A 20,629-nucleotide genomic window follows, 5' to 3' on the forward strand; every position below is an offset into this window, starting at 1 on the left:
CACTCAGCACCGGTTTGTCTCCAGGCACTCATGCAGTGTGACACCCTGTGCATACTGGTGCCTGTACTGGGCCAAGGCTTCCCTGCAGTGCTGGTGCCAGATCTGGGTGGGAGGCTGCAGCCAGAGGGTCCAACTCCAAGCGCAGGGAGAGGCACATGGCTGAACTCGCCTGCCTTCACCCTGTCACCAAAATCTGGAATAAACTGTCTAATGAGACAGGTTAGAGAGCTGACATTATTATGGTATTGGGTGCATGGGGGATCACTCCACCTACCATGCACACCCAGAACAGACATTTTGCATCTTATATACCTTTATTATATATATATTAATCATAATTCCAAAAAAATGCCCACCCAATTCTTGTTATTCATTGCATATGGTAAGTTTGGTAGGTAAGGCCATAGCGTAGGCCCTGTGAATTTGAGGAGTGGTCTCTGGGAGTCATCTGCTGAGAAATACCCCTACTCATTTTACCCTTTAATGGAATTCTGTTAGTTACGGACACTGTAAGTCCTGCCAATTAACTACAATTACAAATAGGCTAGCTTACGAGAAGCTCCTTTAACTGTTTCCTTTTGCAGCTGTTTACCTATTTCTTGGGCCTGATTGATGGAAGGCCCACATCAATTCTAAAGAAGACATGTGGTCATCTCGCTGCACGCCTTATCCTGTAGCCTTGTCTGTACCTCTATACACAATGACACACTTGTTTAATCCGGCATCAGGCCCTCTCCTCACACAAAGCGCGGGCACGACCGGGGGCGGGCTGCAGGCTCGACCCGCGCGCACCGCCATGAGGCGAGCGGAGCCAGAGCGCAGCGGCGCGGCCGAGAAGGCCCCGCGCTCGTCCTGCCCTTCGCCGCGAAATGGCGGCAGCGGCCTCCCCCTCTGCTGAGAGTACCTCAGGACCCCACCACCAGCTCCGAGCCTGACGGAGCGGGCAGCGGACGGCTCTGCCCACGGCCCCCCGGAGGAGCAGAACCCTCCACCACAAGGTCAGAAAGATAAGGGGCAAAACACAGAGGATCCCGAGAGCAGCCCGAGCGGCACCGCCCAACATGGCGCCGGAGCCCGCCCTTCTGCCTCGAGGCGGGCGGGGCCGGGGCGGGCCCCGAGGACCCTATAAAGTGCCTCTCGCGGAGCTTGCCGTCCTCTTGCTCCGGCGTGGCTGAGGTATGTAGGGTTGTGGGTGGGTTGCGGGCGAGGTCGGAGGGCTGGTGGGTTCGGGTCTTTGCTCTTTGCGCCCTCCTCGTAGCTCTTCTTGCCTGAGCGGGTTTCTGGCGGCCGCCGGTCTCATCTCCCTGCCCGCCCGCTGAGGGAGCGGTGAGGCCTAGTGGCATGGCCGCCTCTTCCTGCTCAGCGCCGGGGCCCCGTCCCCAAGGGCTCTGCTGCGCGCTCCTGCGGCTCTTCCGGGTAAGCGATCGCCCGGCCGCCTCTCGCGGGGACGTCTTGGTTGATGCCCTGGCCCTGCGGGGGGAGGCGGGATCGCGGCGCGGGCCGGGGGCTCGGTGGTGACGGGCTTTTCCCGTCAGAGCGGCAGTGTTGTCTTCTCACCGCTAAAGCCAGGTCGTGTCTGATGCACCAGTGGGAAGCACCGCTGTGTCCCAGGCACTTGCGAGACTCGGTGCTTACGGTTCCCTTTGGCTTCTCTCACAGGGCCTCCCGGAGATCTGATGCCGCAGGGTCAGGCGTGCCAGGAGAACAGTTCCCTGGTTTGCTCTGCCATGCGTAAGCCTCTGGCAGGGGGGAATGGTAAGTCCTTAAAGTAACTCTGCCTCACTGGCTTAAAAATAAGTATTTTGTAAATTATTTTTTTTTTTCAAAAGTTAACGAGCTGTTTCTGCAGTGCTTTGTAAGGTTGGCGTCCTTGGGGACGTTTAATCCCTGGGCCTGTTTAGTCTAGAGGGGGTCTCGTTAACGCATATGAGTATGTCAAAGATGGGTGCCACGAGGATGGTGCCAGACTCCTTTCAGTGCTGTCCAGCAACAGGACAAGGAGCAGTGGCGATAAGCTAAAACATGAGAAGTTTAAACCATAAAATGAGTACCAGCTTTTTAACGCTGAGAGTGGCAGAGCACTGGAACAGGCTGCCCAGGGAGGTTGTGGAGTTACCGTGTCGAGAGACATTCAAAACCCACCTGCCCGTGTTCCTGTGTAACCTGCTGTAGGTGGCCCTTCCTTGGCAGGGGGATTGGACTAGATGATGTCTAGAGGTCCCTTCCAGCCTTAATAATATGATTCTGTTAATAGATGTGTAGGTGTGACAGCTAGCATATGTTCTGTAGAGATGAGAGGGTTTCTTCCTGCAGAAGCTTTGCCACTAGGCCTTTTTTGCGTTGTCTCATTCCTGTTACGTGCAAGGTAGCAGGTCAAGAAGTCTACAGTCTGGGAGGTTGAGAGCTCTGCCCTGAGGCCAGTGCCCTGGGGACCAGGCCATGCTGGAGACAGGTGCTCTGCTGCAGCCGTGGCATGGGGCAGAGCTGGGCTGGTTGCAGTGGGCCCTTGGAGGAGGGGCTGCTTCTGCAGTTTTCCTGCCCTGCCCCTTGCTGGAAGTAGCGTTCACTGCATGGCCTGTGCCGTTTGTGGCCGAGCTGACCTACCTTTACATTAGAAGGTGGATGCCTCACGTGGCCATAAAGGCTGGGCTTGCAGGAGTGTGTAATCTCATCTCTTTCCTGTCTCCTGCTTTTCTGTTAAATCTGTCTTGTACTCTGCTGCTGAAGCTCCATACATCAGTGTGTTTTGTCTGGATTTTTGAAGTATTACCATCCAGTGTGCCTGCTAAACATGCCAATCATCCAGCTCTTTTTGGGGAAGATCTGTATGAATTCACTCAGTGCCCATGCGCCTGCTGGGAGAGGTGGGAGTGTGGCACATCTGCTGTGGGTGTGCAGCCACCTAACCCCATGGGACTGCTGGTGTAAATGATGACTAAATTTTTTTCCCCATCAGAGCGACAGTGTTGATTTCTTGCTGTTCCAAGCCAGATCATGTCTGATGCACCAGTGGGGAAGTGTTGCTGTGTCCCACACCCCTGGTATGGCCTGGTGCTAACTGTTCCTTTTGGTTTTATTTATAGGGTGCTGCAAAGGCTCTGGACTGTTGAGCCTCTGGGAGACGAGATGTGGTGGCTGTAGCTGTTAGTGATCAGTTGTGTGATAAGGGCAGTGGCCTGGTTTACTCCAACATGCTGAATCTAGCAAGTAAAAATGGTAAGTCTTTAGAGTAGTAACTGATCACTGGTTTAAATTGAATTAAAAAAAATGAAAGATGGGGATATACCTTTCTGAAAGGGAGTTGCTCAGCACTCAGTGGTCACCATATATGTGCATGGCTTTGCCACTTCCTCTGCCATAAGTTAACTCCCTCCCTGCAGATCTGCCACAGGAGGTGGGAGTGTGGCACAGCTGCTGTGGGTGTGCGGCCACCTAACCCCATGGGACTGCTGGTGTAAATGATGACTAAATTTTTTCCCCATCAGAGCGACAGTGTTGATTTCTTGCTGTTCCAAGCCAGATCATGTCTGATGCACCAGTGGGGAAGTTTTGCTGTGTGCATGTTGCAGTATGGCCTGGTATTAACTGTTCCTTTTGCTTTTCTAATAGAGTGCTGTGAAGGCAAATGGGCTGTTGAGCCTCTGGGAGACTAGATGTGGTGGCTGTAGCTGGCAGTGATCAGTTGTGTGATGAGGGCAGTTGCCTGCTTTGCTCCACCATGTCTGAACCTCTAGCAAGTAAGGTTGGTAAGTCTTTGGAGTAACTGTTGGTTAAATTAAATTTAAATAAAGTGAAAAAGGCAGGGGGAGATACACCTTTCTGCAAGGGAGTTGTTTCCGTTTTTTCCCTAGCGACTTGGCTGATGTGTAAATTTGAGCATTAGCCTAGGTGTTGCAGAAGTAAAAGCACATGTTTCCCTCAGGCAGAAGCATTGCAATTGAGTCCTTTGTGCCTCGTGTTGCTCCTGTTCTGCCTGCCCAAAGTGTGGCTAGTGAACAGGAATCTGCACGCTGCATCAGTGCAGGCTGAGCTGGAGCAGGATGGTGGTTTACAGGTCTGTGCCATTGTCGCTGATGCATTCTGTTCAGAAAGCTCATTTTAAGAACACTGCATGGAGACCTATGGGTGATTGCTGATCAGAGCAGCTGCCCCAGTAAGGGGGAGGAAGCAGTCGTCCTGGCTGAAGCGTGTTCCTTTGGAAGAGAAATGCTGTTGAGTCTTTTTTGCTGTTTTCCATGCTGGTCAACTTGAGGGGGTGTGAGGGGATTGCATATGTTCAGCACTCGGTGGCCATACATATGCATGACATTGTTACTTCCTCTGCCATAAGTTAACTCCCTCCCTGCAGATCTGCCACAGGAGGTGGGAGTGTGGCACATCTGCTGTGGGTGTGCAGCCACCTAACCCCATGGGACTGCTGGTGTAAATGATGACTAAATTTTTTCCCCATCAGAGCGACAGTGTTGATTTCTTGCTGTTCCAAGCCAGATCATGTCTGATGCACCAGTGGGGAAGTGTTGCTGTGTTCCACACCGCTGGTATGGCCTGGTGCTAACTGTTCCTTTTGGTTTTATTTATAGGTTGCTGCAAAGGCTCTGGACTGTTGAGCCTCTGGGAGACGAGATGTGGTGGCTGTAGCTGTTAGTGATCAGTTGTGTGATGAGGGCAGTGGCCTGGTTTTACTCCAACATGATGAATCTGTAGCAAGTAAGAATGGTAAGTCTTTAGAGTAGTAACTGATCACTGGTTTAAATTGAATAAAAAAAAAATGAAAGATGGGGATATACCTTTCTGAAAGGGAGTTGCTCAGCACTCAGTGGTCACCATATATGTGCATGGCTTTGCCACTTCCTCTGCCATAAGTTAACTCCCTCCCTGCAGATCTGCCACAGGAGGTGGGAGTGTGCACAGCTGCTGTGGGTGTGCGGCCACCTAACCCCATGGGACTGCTGGTGTAAATGATGACTAAATTTTTTCCCCATCAGAGCGACAGTGTTGATTTCTTGCTGTTCCAAGCCAGATCATGTCTGATGCACCAGTGGGGAAGTGTTGCTATGTGCATGTTGCAGTATGGCCTGGTATTAACTGTTCCTTTTGGTTTTATTTATAGGGTGCTGCAAAGGCTCTGGGCTGTTGAGCCTCTGGGAGACAAGATGTGGTGGCTGTAGCTGTTAGTGAATCAGTTGTGTGATGAGGGCAGTGGCTTGGTTTGCTTGACCACATGTGCCGCTGCATCAGGGGAGATTGAATGGTAAGTCTTTGATCACCTATGTTCACTGGTTTAAATAAAGGGAAGGGGTTGCACCTTTCTGCAAGGGAATTGCTTTGCAGTGCTTTGGCAGGTTTGTGTCCCTGGAGATGTGACAGAGGTGTAGAGTGACACAGTGTTGCTGGAGGGTCCCTTTTAAATATCAGGATGGACGTGGGTATCAGTCCCTGTTGAAAAACTCCAGTTGCCTTTTGCCATCTTTCCTGTAAGGATTATAATACTGTGTCCCTTGTTCAGGACATGAAAACTTTTCACAATGTAATTGATTGCCTTTTAATGTTTGGCTGATGAGCATCTGTTATAATGACTTAAAGGGATTTTTTTAACCCACCAGATTGGCAATGCTGATGCATCTTCTGTTTTAGCCAGATTGATTGACGCCATAGATGCAAGATGCTTCAGTTCCTCGTGGGTGTATATTGAGGCTACTTGCACTTGCACCTCTATTGCAGGGAAATACATTCCATGCTTAGAGGGTCGGCAGCACTGGAGGGTGCTGTCTGCACATACAGTAACACTGATTGTATAATGCTATCTGACATGTGTAAGAGAGGATAAGTAAAAATTCTTTCAAAAGATCTTAATAGCAGAGAGCTCTGAAGGACTTCAGTTTAAGGGCACAGCTTTTTTGCCCCATTTAAGCAGCGTTTAAACGAGGTGCTTCTTACAGAGAGCCAGGGAGCTTTTCTTGATACTTTCCCCCTGGCCCTTCCAGTAGAAGATTCTCAATGCCCTGCAGAAAATGGATGAAAATCAGCTTCCAGCAGTGTGTATATTTGCAGGAGGAGGATTGCCTTAGGTGTTTTTGTTTTTTGTTATGATTGTGACATCTGAAAGCTCAAGTGTTGGATTGGTATTTCACTAATGCTCTAGAAAAATGTGCTTAATGGAACTTCTTTGGATAAGCAGCTGTTGTCACTGGCTTCATTTAGTTACAACCTTGCATTGCTGTTTAGGTGCCTCTTGTTCAGCTATTGTATATCAATGTCTTTTTGGTAGCTTCTGTCTATGGAGAGTATAAATGTGACCTTCTTATGGTACCGTTGAGTTCAGAAGTTGTAGGGCAAAAGTGGTCTGTGTCAGGTTGTGAAGCTGGTAGAGCTGACAAGATACAGTATTCTGGTGTTCTCTGCTCAGCTCTCCCAGGTTTTTATCAAGTACTGGAATAGCTCCTGCAGTTTTAAGTATGTCCTATTTGGGGTGCCTGGCAGAGAAGTTTCTGCTGTTTGCAGAGGAACCCTTGCTGTATAGTTTTGTGGGGCTAGTTGAAAGCTGTATGTTTACTGTTTGCAGTAGAGTGGACTGACAAATGTTGGCTGTTTTCTTGACAGGTTGAGATTTGTCAGAAGTTGTCCTGGGACCTGCTGTGATTTCAGTGCACTAGCAGAAAGCTGTCTTCTGCTAATGATGTCCCTCTCCATGCTGCTGCCTGTGATCACTTGTCCAAGCTACAGCATTCACATCACCCTGCCAGCGGCTCTGGTCTTTTCTCAGACCTAGCAGGAGTGATAAATTGGTGTCCTGCCAACTTACAGACAGAGGGTGTTACATTTTTCTTTCCCTTGGTATGAGGCATTTAACTGTCATGGATTCTGGAACTAGCTGTATGTTTAATGTAATTGGATGCTTTTGTCTCCGAGGGCTGCATTCTAAGGGCTGACAGCTAATGCTGCCCTACCACAACCATGAGAAGTAAGGAAGCTTTTCCTCAGAGCAGTTGTCAAGTTGGGGAGGATGCACTGCTGTGTAAAGAGGGTGGGATTCAAGTCTTGGCTCTCTCCTGTCATCCAGGAAACTTTAGTGATGTATCATTGGCAGCCTGTAAAGTGGGGAAGTGGATGCTGCAGCACAGTGTCATTTCTGTACTGTTTAGAGCCTGTTTTTAATAAAATCTGAGTATTAGATGAATTTGGCTGGTGACTGAAATTCTCTTCACATGCCTTTAACAGCCAGTTTCTGGATCTCCTAACTGGTTTTGGGAGTTGGATGGCAAGAATGCTTGTTTGTAATCATTGCTTACATAGAGGTGTCTGCTGCCTCAAGCTAGGAGACCTTGGGACCTCATGGTCATAGCTTCACATACCCTGAAGTACAAGCGCTAGCTAAGCTGAAGACTTGTGGCTGCTGCTGTACTGCAGGAAGCAACATGGGGGTACAGGTCTCTGCATATAACAGCTGAGTGCTAAAAGGTTGACAGTGGGTCTGTTTTTTGGACCAAAGGGAGAGGTATAGTCTGCACTGTGTTTGCAAAAAGGCTCTCCCTCAGTTTCTCCCTTAGAGTAAAACATGATTCAGTGGTGGTTTTAGCTGGCCTGGTAAAAGTTACAGGTCAGCATGTTCCCAGGTGAGTCACTCACTGGCTTTACAAATTCTTCATACACGAGTCTTAGAAGTGACAGCAGTCTGGGAAAGAGGGGAAAGGGATGTCAGCTGTTGTGAGGAATTGGACATTTCCCTTGTGTCATGTGTTCATCTAGCAGGAATGACTGCTTCTGGCTAGAGACTTGGTGACAGATGTTCATCCAGATCCTGCAGCATTCCCCTGGATGTTCTTTGGCAAACTTCCAGCTTTGCAGAGAAGGAGAATTTAATACGAGCAGCACGTATGTGCTTCAAGTCGGGAACCACTGAATAGGAGGAAGCTAAAGATTTTTCTAATGCCAGAGAGGTAGCCAAGAGCCCCAAGATGTATTGCTTCCCATACCTCTGATTTGTGTATCCCAGATCAGTTGACTACACATCCGGCCTCAGCAGGAGTGAAAATTCTGTGTAAATGTACCTGTGCCGTGTGATGTCTGCACACAGAGGTGTCAAATGGTGGTGAGTGTTCTGCAGGGAGGGAGAAAGCATTCTCGGTCTGCTGTGCCCATTAGCCTGGCAGTCAGGAGTGATGTCTGATGCACAAATGGACCTCGGCAGATGTCTCATGCAGGTCCTGGTCTGGTAGCGTTTGTATACCCCACTGGCAATGCAAATGAAGTACATGGCCCCTTCAGATCAATCTGTTGTGAAGAACTGGAATGTATATTAACCTGCAGTCTCTCAGACAGCAGGTTCTGACAAGCCCTGGGCCTAATGATGGAAGGAAGTGATCCCCATGTGCTGTTGGAGGGAAGCAGCACAGCAGGTATGTGCATTAGGGCTGGGGTTAAAACCCAATTCTCCTGCAGCTTCATTAGGTTCCTGAGGAGTAGGGCTATCTGGCAGCTGTTGAAGGTTCCTGTGCTGCTAGTTCTGAGCCTGTGGAAGCCTTTCTCTGATGGGTCATACATGGTAAATACCAACTGAGGAGCTGCTGCCTGGAAGAAGCAGGGGCTGCAGTGAACTAGCTAGACCAACAGGGGCAATTGCGCTTGAAGAAGCAGAAGGGCAAAAGTGAGGTGTGGGTAGTAGGCTGAGGAAATGTTTAAGAAATGATGTCTTGCAGCATTTGAAATATTGTGTTACTTTTACTGCTGAATAGGAACAGCCTAATTAATACTATAGTGGATTGGAGATTATTTACAGCAACTACAAGTTTAGAGGGTATTTCTGCTACTTAAAAACATAAATAACAGTTTCAGTGGTTAGGGGAGGGAAACTGAACTGAAAGTGGCCTTTGGCATGTATGTTCAGTAGGAAACAGCAGTGATGGAAAATTAGCTATTAGCATTTGAAGCAGTCTTATATTAAACTGGGTAGAGATTTTTCTCATTCAATTAATATAAGCAGCATGATGTCTTGAAAAAACATACTGATGAGGGATCAGAGCTGCTAATATAATTACTTTCATACTCTAATGAGCATACCTACCAGCAAGCACGCTTTAAGGAATGGAGAGTGCTGGTTGTGCAGTTGGAGCTGTTAGGACAGATGTAGCTGGAACATGCTCTTTCCATGTTTTATTACCTCTTCTAGAAGAGTTGCTTAGGTTAAGATTCAAGCACTGCTATTGCATACATGCATAGGGTTGGAAGACAAAACTGATAGCTGATCCACTGTAGGCAACCTCTAGTCTGGATGCCAGGGGCTAGGTAGGAGGAGGACCTGTGCACTGCCTGAAAAGCGACTTTGGGTCTCTCCTGACCTGGCAGCTGTAGGGGGTGCTGTGTGCATGCATTACCCAAAGCTTAGGGCCAGATGAGTTTCTAAATCAAACTGCTTGTTGAGTTGTTCTGTGTGTGTATAGTCGGGGTACTTTCACCTTGTTGCTATAGCAGTGTGCAGTAATAAACCTCTGGACCAGTGAGTATTAGCTTATCTGTAAGACGTATGGCAAGGCGGAGACAAACCCTGAAAGTAACATCTGAACTTGTCAGTCTTTTATTTAGAGGAGCTGAGGTGGATGAAGTCATCCATACTGACAGGCTTCTTTTTCCACAGCTTTCATCTGCTGGCATTGCTGATATACCTGCAAACAGTTGGGCTCCATAAGTGTGCCTTCATTTTATATCTGTCTCTATGGTGTTTTTTTTTTCTAGTTCTGGAACTGGTTTGAGTCTAGAGAGCATCCCCTGGTATGCGTTCAGCACCTTTGCTCCAAACTTCCACATACCATGCTCAAACGTGTGACTTCTGTGTGTAATCATAATCTATTCAAAGCCTTGAGCTGCAGTGGACTTCCTAGTACAACTGTGTGACAGTCAAGCAATGAAGTAGGCCTCCCAGTTAATACAGAAACCATCAAACTTTATTGTCTATAACAAACATGGAGGCAAGATCACTCCATTTGAAAATCCCTTAATATAGATAGCCCTTTGATAAAAGATGGGGAGGGTGTTAGCACTGAATTTTAAGGTAATTTTCAGGTCTCCTCCTCAGAACTGTCTTTGGCATTTGTTGCCCCATTGCTTGCCTGAGTTCCGCAGGTACTGGTGAACTCCTGAGACGGGTAGGAGAGGAAGGCCAAGAGGTATGTTTTGGGCAAAGGCTGATTCACAGCTTTTTTTCTCTGCACTGAATGCTCCCTGCTACCTCTCAGAGGTTAGCAAAGGGTTATCGCAGCATGTCCTGAGCTCGTATTCTGCTGAGCTGCTGTGAAGTGCCTGAACAGGGCAGTGAGGATGAAGGCAGAATTGTCTTCATCAGGTTCCATCAGGTCTAGCAGGAACAGACAATGCTGTGCACGCTTGAGCATAACTCTAAAACTGAAATCTGGAGTCACTCACTAGGCTGGTATGTTTAAGCAAATGTTTACTTTTCTCAAACAGCTCTGTTTCTTGGTGCCTTGAGCATTTGAGAGGAAAATAGCACAGATTATTTCTGTCTGATGTTGTTTTTAATAGACATGTTTTCATACACAGTGAGAGGTTTAACATTTATATTCCCAAAGACCCAGGCATCATTTTGACTGCATGGTGATTTTTCTTTTCGGATCCATCTGTTAAGCGGCTGCATTAGCTTATGAAATAGCATGGTCCATTTACTCATTGCTGCTTCTACTCTTTGCATTATTTCGTTTGCCTCCCTCTCTGCTCAGTGATGGATTAAGTTATCTGACACATCGACTGTGCTGACAGGCTAGATGCTATCATGGACAGCAATGAAGCAAAGCTTGGTTTTGTGATTGCCCTAAGAAGACCCGTGTTTCAGGACACTCAGACTGCCACACAGGTATTAAGGGGAAGACTTCTTTTTGAAGCAGAGGGTTTCTTTGTCCTACAGCGTCCAGTGTTTTAGATGTTCTGCAGCTGTAGGCTTCTGTTCTTCTTTCACTCTTTATGCCAGATCCCTTTCAGTAGTGGGGATCTAAGTAGTAGCTACTCTAAGTAGTAGTAGCTAAGTGTCTTGGTTCAGCCTGATTCTCCATTTTTGTGCTGGGGGATCTGCTGGTTTATTATAGCATGTAGGGTTCCTGGGCACTTTCCTATCCAAGTGTTGGGCACAGGGTGCAGGTAGGGCTGAGGCACTTGGGCACTGACTGGTTGTCTTCTGGCAGCCTTCATCTTGCAGAACAGTTTATGTCACTCTGCTCCCTGCTGTGACTTCTTGCTCAGACCACCTGGCCAATGCTCAGGTTGAGCTCACTGTAGAGGGAGGACTGGTGTGCTGTCAACAGGGTGAAAAGAGAAGGGACAGTGAGAGCTCTGGTTTTCTGCTGAGGTTCCAAGCACACACCACGAAAATCTCCCCTTTGCCCAGTGATACCTACCAGAGATTGGTGCTAAAGCCTTTTAGATTGTTCCACAGTAAATTAAACTGGAGAAAAGTGCTAGTTATCTTCATGTTTACAGAAACAGGTACTCTGGTGTCTGAAGAAATTCTCTTCACCTGTTTCCTGCTCAGTGCCAATGTAAGGCTAGCAAGGACTGGATGTAGCCCCTTTCACACACTTTCCAGTGACTGAAATGGGCTCAAGTCTTTTATAAAGCGGATAGGAAACATCTGGCAACTTGCAGGTAGAGTTGTCTTGGTAATAGGTAAAGATGTTCTTTATGCAAGACCATGTTCATGGTGTACATCAGATATCCCTGCATCAGATAAATTGCAGGGGTGTTGGACTAGATGGCCTTTAAAGGAACCTTCCAATCCAAACTATTCTATAACTCAAAGCAATTCCATTCTGTTCTCTAAGATTGATTTGGGTTCATAGAAATGGCTTCAAGACCATTTCTGTGTTACCTGAGTATCTGCAGTTCTTCAGTGTTATAGCTAGAAAAGTTTCCACTGGATAGTCTGCACTTCGCTGTGCCGGTCACTTGCTGTGTTTGGTTTTGAATGCTGTGCCTGGGTGAGCTTGAAGTCTTCCCTCCAGTGCTGAGAATAAGCTTGACTTCCTTAGTCTTTTTTCAAAGCAATATTAAAGCCAGGGGCTGTCCTAATTTCTCTGCTTTATGCAGATTCCCTTGAGTTCATTTAACCTTCCTCAGTGAGGATCTCCAGAGAGACTTGGAGATGCAGTCTCAGCGTTGACTGGACAAAGAAACAAGGGATGTTTTCCATCTCCAGCAGGGTGGCAGGTGTCCTTCCAGAGGGCTGAGGAGGCTCATCTGGTGCATGAGGGCGGTAGGTAAGTAGATGCAGCCCTGTGTGGTGCTGCTTGCTCAGATGGATTCCCTGAAGCCTGTTCCTGAAAGCAGCTCTCTGAAGGTAGGGTGGTATGTCAGCACCCAGGGGCTGGCCTGGAGTAGCACACATGCTTTCTGCTCCACATATGCTTCCATTTCCCACTGTGGGTGGTCATAATGTTTTCAACAGCTCACTGCTGCTGGTTCAGGACTGCTTTTTAATTGATAGGGTGAGGTTGTGCTTTTGATCCTCCCACATATACTGGAATGCTTGCATACTAGTCCAAGATAGAGCCTGGCCTGCAGGCAGCAGCTAACTTCTAGATACCATTCCTCAGTGAGGAGAAATCCTAAGCTCTACCTCTGCCCTTGTTTAGCAGCTTGGATCACTTCCTTTGTGGTACGTAACTGTAGCAATGGTAGACGTTGCCTTACCTCCACCAATTTTCCCAAATCAAGCTGGAGAATTTAATGGCTTGCTGATGAAAAAAGATGGATGCAAGCCATCTGCAGGCTTGTGAGAGTGTTGTTGTAATTGTTACACATTACACTGGCTTAGTCTTCATTCATGTTTGCAAGAATTTTGTCTACCAAAGGGAGAGAAAAACTTACTTTTTCCATGAGATATAGCACTCATGGGGGAAGGCCTGTCTTAAGACTGAATCCCTTTTTCAGTGGATGTGGATCAGGCCCTTGACATCAGCAGTTCAAAACTGACTTTGAGTATTCACCATCACTTTTTTTACAACAGGGTATTTGTAAGTGTAATTTTCTTGGAAATTTAGAGAGAACTGGTAGCATCTGAGAAATTTGTTAGTCAGCCATTTCTGTTGCTGTGGAAACACCTCAGTAGGGTTTGGCAAAACTGCTTGGAGAAAAGGTGGTTGCCAAAGGTGCTAAGAGCAGTGTGCGTCTCTTGTTCCTAGCTTCCCTAAACCTGTCCATCAGGTACATGCTTCACAACAGCTATTGTTATCATGAGGGCAGCATATACTTTGTGCTCCTGGTTGTGATTTCATCTGTAAAACCTCTCTATTGCTCTTCTGAACTATGGCACGTACTCCCTGCTAGTCTTTCCTCTGATTCTGGATGATACGCTGGGTACCAAAGTGGTAACGGAAAGGTCACAGTCTTCCATGCGCTGCCTTCTCCTTGTCTGAATTGTGGCAGGAATCTGGCAAAGGCACTTTTCCATGGATGAGCCTAATGATTTTCTCTCGCACTGAAGAGGAAAGTTCACCCTTATCTGGCTGTTGTCAGATATTCCTTCTGTCTGATAAAGTCACCTCTGGGAAGCTGCTGGGAGTCACAGCATTGTTGTTTCCCTGACTGTGGCTCAAGAGCTGAGAGGAGGAAGATAATAAAGCTATATGGGAGGTCCACAAGGTTAACAGAAGACAAAATCTCTCAGGCCTTCAGGAGTGCATCACTGGGTTCAGCCACGGGTGAGAGGCTTGTTGGTGAGTTGTGATTCGCTGTAGGTTTGCCTTATCCTTAAACCTGCACAGGATCCCTGAGAGATCAGCTAGTAGCCCTGTAGAGAGAATTGCAATGATGGGAGTGTTAAGAGGATTTATTCATCTTCATCATCACCGGGTTTATTCACCTTCATTTCCTTCATACTGGGAGCAAAGACCTCAGGAGCTGAAACAGTAGGAATGGTTCCCATATCCTCTGAGATCTGTAGGCATATGCATGATGCTCTGGCTCTTGGCTTCTGCAGCTGTAACTCACCAAGTTGCTGTCACAGTGAGTTGTCTAAAGCAGATCAGTTGGCAGTCTAACTTTTCTTGTAGAAGCGAAAATTTATTTTGCTCTCTTTGGACCATGTTGCAAAAGACTGTACAACCGGACTGTGCAGTCCTTGTAAGAGATGTTACTTGGGTCATCTTATTCAGAGATCTGTTATGATCAGAGCACCAAGCATGTGGAGGTGGAAAGATGTCATTGCTTTGGTTTTGCCTTCAAGGCAGTGGTTAAACAGCAGTTACACCATTTTCCCATAGCTGAGCTTTTTGTACGTAAGTCAAGGCAGTGACTGTAGGTAGGGGGTTGGTTTCATGCTGAATGTTGGTAACCTGTTTTACTGGGAAATATAATACCTGGGGTTTTCTTGTGGTGGCCTCTTCTGTCTGATCCTAGTTTACTGAAAGTACAAATAAGCTATGTAAGCACATAGCACACAAGTGAAAGACCTACCTGGAAAGGGGGTGCGTCAGGGTGATTTTGAGATTAACCAAGAAGTAGTTGAAGCCAACTGTGTTCCAAGTGTCTGTGATTGACCAGTTTGTTGAAAGTGTTCCTTCTATATTGGTGAAGATCTTGCATACAGAGAGGGAAACAAAAGAATGCAATTCTATGGCTATGAGCTGGTTGCATGGGTAGGGACAGGCACTGGAAAAGCTTTTCAGGATCGTTTTTCATCCATCTCTGTTTTCAAAGCTCTGTGGATTTAAGACATGTATATTAACACAATTATAATTCTTAAAATCTGAAATTCACACATGGAAGTTTCCTCAAGATTTAGATTTCTGGTATTTGTAAGCGGCTTTTGTGTCCCCTTTGCCAATTAAGTATTATTTTCATTATCAGCAGAGATAGTAATACTTGGGCTTTTAATGCCAATTTCCTGGACTCATTAGAGATGTTATTTAAAGTCCCTTCAGAATGTTATTTAAAGCCTAGCGACCTTTTCTGTCATCCAGATGTCAACTGCTGACTGTTTTCTTGAAGGCTCTGAGTCAGTGTTTATAGCAATGCTATGCTGCAGTTGGAACAGAAATGTACAGCACTTCTATTAATTTTTAATTTGGCAGCATCACCTAGGTCCATGGAAATACAGTTTTACAAAAAGAAACCAAAAAAGCTCTTAACTTGTTTCTCTGCAATGTGTCAGGATAAAATCCTGGTCTGGCTGATGCACAATAGCTGCGAGGTCTGCAGGTAGCTCTGGTCATTCAGCCATCCCTTCACCATCCATAGGACCATTAAGCTAATTTGTCAAATATTGCTAATGATCCCCACACTGTAGACTTGTGGCCCACATCCTGCAGGCAATAGACTAAAGGGCAGATCCTACCAGAGGACCTTGAGAGTTGGACTTGGGAGTCTGCCTGTGTAAACTTGCTGTAAGGTCCCAGGGCAAAAACGGTTCAGAAAAACTAGAAGATGCAGTTAACCCATTCTCCCCAAATCTTTGCATCCTCTGCTTGTATCATTGTAAAAACTTTCATAGTGACTAATTGTGATTTTAGTTGACAAAAGAAGGCACCTCCTGATAAGGGAATAACAGGAAACTCCTGTTTTATGCAATTATCCTTACTGATAAGAAACAAAGGACTCACACACTGCAGTCTTCTGAACACCCTGTCTAGAAACATCTCCATCTGCTGAATTGTTTTAGATCAAACTTATTTTACCCTGTATCTTTCCAGAAGCCACTAGTCTTTAATAGTCAAGTCTTCAATATGCTACCTCCTACAGTTACCATGAGAAAAATATAGCAAGTTTCTTAGCAATAAAAACTAAATTCCACTGGAAATACCTTGATGGAGTTTTACAGGTTGTTTATATAAAACACACTTTAACAGTGAAGGGGGTAAAAATGTTTTCCTCATATACTTAATTTCTTTATCTTGTTTACAACACCTTTCTTCATGTTGTAATTTACTGCATCATTTTTTCATGGATCTGAGTAGGAGCCTTGAAAGATTGAAGAGCTCAACTGAAGAGAGGAATGTGCATTAAGGAGGTAAATTAAGTTTCTCCCAGAATTTTATAATTCAAACCTGAGTGTTGCCGAAATAGTGTTAAAATAGTAAAAAAAGGTTAATTTCTAGAGGAGAGAAAAAAAAAAGGAATCAGTGCACCTTATTTCAAGCAAAACAAAGCAAACTATTTTTCTCTGCATTTACTAAATTGCAAAGTGCAGAGCACTCTATGACTTGGTTTTGCCCATGAACAGGAATGCTTGACTGGTCAATGCCTCCCCATGCCCATGACAGCTTCTGCTGTCATTTAAGAAAATAAATGTGACCATTTATATCATGTAAATTGCATCAATTGAATAAAGCTGTTAAATAGGTGAGGCAATGTTAGAGGTTCTGTTTATCGTCATCCCTGCTATTGCTGCATGCTGCTTCCTATTTGCACTCAGAAATGCCAGGCACAGAAAGAGTCTCTGTGCCAAGAGCTGACTTCTGTCAGTTGGGTCAATGCTTTGGTTTTTAGCTCTATTTTGTGTCATATTTCTATGCTGCTTCTTAATGTTCCATGTTCAGACTGGGTTTGTGCAGATTGGTGACCTTGAATCTCAAGTGGAAATATATTAGTTGTGGATAAGGCCTTTGGTTTCATCACCTAAGTGGTACCCAATTGCAAATAAACATAATATTTGTAGATTAGCTGTAATTTCATTAATTTTCAAGTGTCGATTTACTACCTTTTTCCTGCTAAAACAAGGGAAAATGGGCACATTTTAAGAGGTAATGTGGTTCCAAAGCTGAGGAGGGTGCCAGAAACCAGGACTCATTTGTTCTGGTCTAGTCTTACAAATGTTTAGTCAAGTGAAAAGACCCAGTGAGGACAAGGAACTGCCAGCACAAATGAGGCCTATTTGGGAGCTAGGACTCAGCAGGACCAAGCTTTGCTTACAACACTGAAACAGTGATTTCTGTGCCACTTGGTAGACAGATTGTGCCAGATGTGTCTGACTCATTGCATCCATGAGATTGTAATGCACTCACATTATCTCTGGCAGGCAGAGGTATGGATCAGACCAGGAGTCTTCCCCTTTGTGGACTCCAGGAACTCTGCACAGCAGAGATTAAACTGGGGTCTATTCTCTGACCTCTTTGACTTCTTGATAATTGCCATGTATAAAACAAAGTCAGTGTGACTGTGTGATACAGGCAGCACTTGGACTGAAGAGATCCAGACAGTGTAATCAGAAATCAGTTGCTTTTTCTCTTAATGTTGTTACCAGTGTCAGCTGAAAGCTTGGCTGATGTTGGCAATAGTCAACCTGTTTTCCATCTGGGCAACTGAAATTTCTGAAATGTATTTTGGTACTAAACCAATTGCCTTTCAAATTTCACCCATTGCAGTCAGATCCTGATGCATGTTCAGTTTATTGGAGAGATTCATTTAAAGCCTAGGTTTCTTAGGATGTGCAATCAACTCGTAGTTTAAGGACCAGTTGTAGTAAGTGTATTTGCTTTGTTCTGCAGCTTGTATAGCTCATTACAGAGCCTGATTAATCAGAACAGTTATGTCTGTGTGCAGTGTAATGTTTTTGAGTACCACATTTAAGCATGCTCTTGAATTCAGAGACCCCTTAGCATTCTGTTTAAGCAGCGTGTATGCCGCTTTAAGATTTGCTTTGCTTTTCTTTCTAAAATCTGGGGAGAGATTTAGCAGAGTGATGAATGTGTGGCCTGGATAGCTGCATTGAAGAAACTGAAGGCTGTTTCCAACTCTTCTGTGTTGCACAGGGTCACAAGGGGACAAGTGGTGCTGTGTCACGTCGGAGCCTAATGCTGCAACTTGCCTATGACCCATTTGCAATTGCTGACTTACAGAACAGCTTGAGTGATATGACACTTCAGTAAATAAATGGGGCTTCCTTTAGTTGTGGGTGGATTCATTTATCCTGAGTCTTATGCTGCATGGAAGGACAATATCAATGCTTTGTCTCTTTTTAGGAAACCCATTGTAAAAAAGAAAAAACCAAACCAACCTAATTTGTTTCTCTTAGATTTATTAGTTCCAGAAAATGAAGATGTTTTATCTACTTCATCTTAATCTTATAAATAGCCACTTGTCAAAAAAAAAAGGGCCTGTATTAATGCCTGTGCAGTTGTAACTGTTGCCTTGTGACTAAAGAGGAGAAATGGTGGCCCGGAGTGCCAGGCTCTTATGTCGCGAACACATCAGCCAAACAGAGCAACTTGTGTGAGACAGTGATCTGACGGTGACTGGGAAGGCTGATCTTGTGGGCTGTGAACTGGGCTGCTGTTTCTGGGGTACGTGCGTGCTTCTTGTTTCTTGGGGTAGCATCTCATGCACACTTGGAGATTCCTCATAGGAAGATAATAAAATAATCTATGTTAAAGAAACTAAAAAGTTTCATCTTCTTGTTGAGCTGTGGGTTTTTCAGAGTGAGGAAAGACCTGCTAGGAGAAGTCTCTGGCTGTATTATACATGGTCTTGTTTATCTCTTTCATCCACAAACACCAGCAGCGAAATGCCACAGGCTACAGAAGCAGGAGGCACTGAGCTGCAGCTCGAGGGAGGGAAGGCTGCCGCTGCTGCCTGCTGCTCCTGGAGCCATCTCACAGCATGGTGTGGGCTGCAGAAGAAGCATTGCTGGAGGAGGATGCAAAGGTGCAAGGGCTGGAGGAGGAGGCAGTTGTCTGTGGAGGCAGCTGGTGAAAGCATGAGAATGGAGCTAGTTTGGGAGGAATCTGAAAAGTGAGGCACTGCTTTTGATTTAATTTGGGAGAGGGTCATGTAGCTTATGGAATTGATAGGATTTTAGGCATGGTGTTCCTTCTGCTAGAGAATGTGCCTTGTCATTCTGGATTTAAAAGATTCCCAATAATGCTTTGGGCATTAATTCCCAATAATGCTCTGGGCCTTCACAGACTCAGGAAAAATTCCAGGTCTGACTTGAATGCAAACCTGCTCAAGGCTTTTCTTGTGCTTTGAGAAAGGAACATGCCTTACCTTGTTCACAGGGTCCCCTCTGATATCTCAGACTCTCACAAACTGATCCTTTATTTTCTCTTAGGAAAAGAAAAACATTAACTGAAAGTACCAGGTTCAGAAAAGTTGGCTGGTTTTCTTTCCCTTCCATTGGGAAAGCAAAAGACCCAGACAGAAAACCACTAAAAGCTTTTTATTAAAGTATTTATCTTTCCTATCTTCTAAATAAGATTTTTGGTCACTTCAAACTTTCTCCAGCTTTCATTAAAGATAATAGCATTTTAATGAGAACAAGTTTGTTTCCTTTATGCCCTGGGGTGAGTCATAGCCCTGCTCTCTATGGAGAGGCAGTACATGATGGGGTTTTGCAGTGGCTTTTGGCAGAAGAGAGAAGGCAACACCTGTGTTCTCTGTGCATATGGCCTCATCTGAATGAGTGGGAATTCCCTACTTCTCTTCCAGCCTGACTTACCCCATGGTCTTTTACTGTGGCATTACATATGAGAGAGGAGAAGGCAGAATAAACACATCACACTTGCCATGTGTTGGAGTCCGCTGGAGACACTAGTTTTGCTGTACTGAGAGGAAGTCTTTATCAAGGGTGAATGCTATAATGGGGTTTAAATACAAGAAGGTGCTTTCTCAGCCATAACTGCTCTGCTGTGGTGTGGATTCTCTTGGCAGTACCTTGAGGACAAAACTGGTGACCTGAAAGCCAGCAGATGCTTTGGACCTATTTGGTCATACAATGGGGCTCTAGAGAAGACTGCCGCCCTCTGCTAGTCCACTCTTTGTGCTCCCTCTGCAAAGCTGATGTGGTTCTCTTCTTCACAGCCAGCTGATGGTGAGTTTTACAAGGGTGGCAATGGCACATCTGAAGAGGTGTGCAGCAATTGTTGGCCTTCTGATGCAGAAAAGTTCAGTTCTAACAAGAAGGGATTTTTTTTTTTTTCCTCAATGAGATGCTTTCTGGTTCCTGAGTCAATAGCTCATTTCAGGTGTGCTGGCCAAAACTCCCTTCAGAAAAATCTTAAATACGTGGGCTTGTAATCTAATTGTATTTTACATTTTCTTCAGGAAAATTTGAATCTTGTTTGGTATCAACTCTTCTCTCAAGTCCCTGTATTCTAAAAACTATCAGATGTGTACAGAAGGGGAATGGTGCTAAAAGGTCTTTTCACTTCTATTGTAAGATCTCTAAGAATACTGCGAAAGAAAGAATCACAGTACAGAGTTTGAAGCTCCTCCAAGTAAAGAGGTATTAGGAACCCTGTAGATGTATTCTTTGCTTACTGGTTTTGACAAAAGAAATTTCCACTGAATCTTTTCTTAAATAAGCCTTTTTTAAGACTTGGTGGTCCACCTTCCTCCCTTTCCTGACTCCTCTTCCTCCCAACACTCCTTTAATAATGGTTTTCTGCACAGGGTGCCTTGGGGAAGCAGGCAGACAGGGATTTTAAGTAAGCTGGAGCAGGTGTGGAAGTAAATAAGCCAGCTGCTCCAGTTCTTACATTATTGAGTTTGTCAAAAGAGAAACAGACTGAATTCTTGCATTGGGATATTTTCATACATAAGACTTGTCTCTTTTTCTCAGCACTGAGATATTGTTATCTGCCTGTGTGAATTTGTTTTCATCTTGGCCTTAAGTGCATAAATAGATACTATGAGA

The 20,629-nt window shown here is 45.4% G+C and overlaps 1 long non-coding RNA gene and 4 other non-coding genes across 6 annotated transcripts; all 5 read left to right on the forward strand.

Moving 5' to 3' along the window:
* The first annotated feature begins 2,918 nt into the window (after positions 1–2,918).
* On the forward strand, positions 2,919–3,011 carry LOC133262700 (small nucleolar SNORD12/SNORD106). The gene has a single exon (XR_009741390.1). It is a non-coding gene; the product is annotated as a small nucleolar SNORD12/SNORD106 (small nucleolar RNA).
* Positions 3,012–3,448: 437 nt separating this feature from the next.
* Positions 3,449–3,540, forward strand: LOC133262701 (small nucleolar SNORD12/SNORD106). The gene has a single exon (XR_009741391.1). It is a non-coding gene; the product is annotated as a small nucleolar SNORD12/SNORD106 (small nucleolar RNA).
* A 34-nt stretch (positions 3,541–3,574) lies between these two features.
* Positions 3,575–7,177, forward strand: LOC133262395 (uncharacterized). Of its 2 annotated transcripts, XR_009741292.1 has the most exons (4): positions 3,575–3,746; positions 4,581–4,716; positions 5,111–5,251; positions 6,601–7,177. It is a non-coding gene; the product is annotated as an uncharacterized LOC133262395 (long non-coding RNA). The 2 variants fall into 2 exon arrangements; XR_009741291.1 differs by lacking the exon at positions 4,581–4,716 and having other exon boundaries at positions 3,575–3,759; positions 5,123–5,251.
* LOC133262702 (small nucleolar SNORD12/SNORD106) lies at positions 4,417–4,508 on the forward strand. Its single transcript, XR_009741392.1, has one exon. It is a non-coding gene; the product is annotated as a small nucleolar SNORD12/SNORD106 (small nucleolar RNA).
* LOC133262703 (small nucleolar SNORD12/SNORD106) lies at positions 4,949–5,040 on the forward strand. Its single transcript, XR_009741393.1, has one exon. It is a non-coding gene; the product is annotated as a small nucleolar SNORD12/SNORD106 (small nucleolar RNA).
* Positions 7,178–20,629: the final 13,452 nt, after the last annotated feature.

This window comes from Pezoporus flaviventris, unplaced genomic scaffold (assembly GCF_033815535.1).
Source record: "Pezoporus flaviventris isolate CSIRO_AGI_PZ_B2104156 unplaced genomic scaffold, CSIRO_AGI_Pfla_v1 ptg000213l, whole genome shotgun sequence".
In the NCBI taxonomy this organism is placed as follows: Eukaryota; Metazoa; Chordata; class Aves; order Psittaciformes; family Psittacidae; genus Pezoporus; species Pezoporus flaviventris.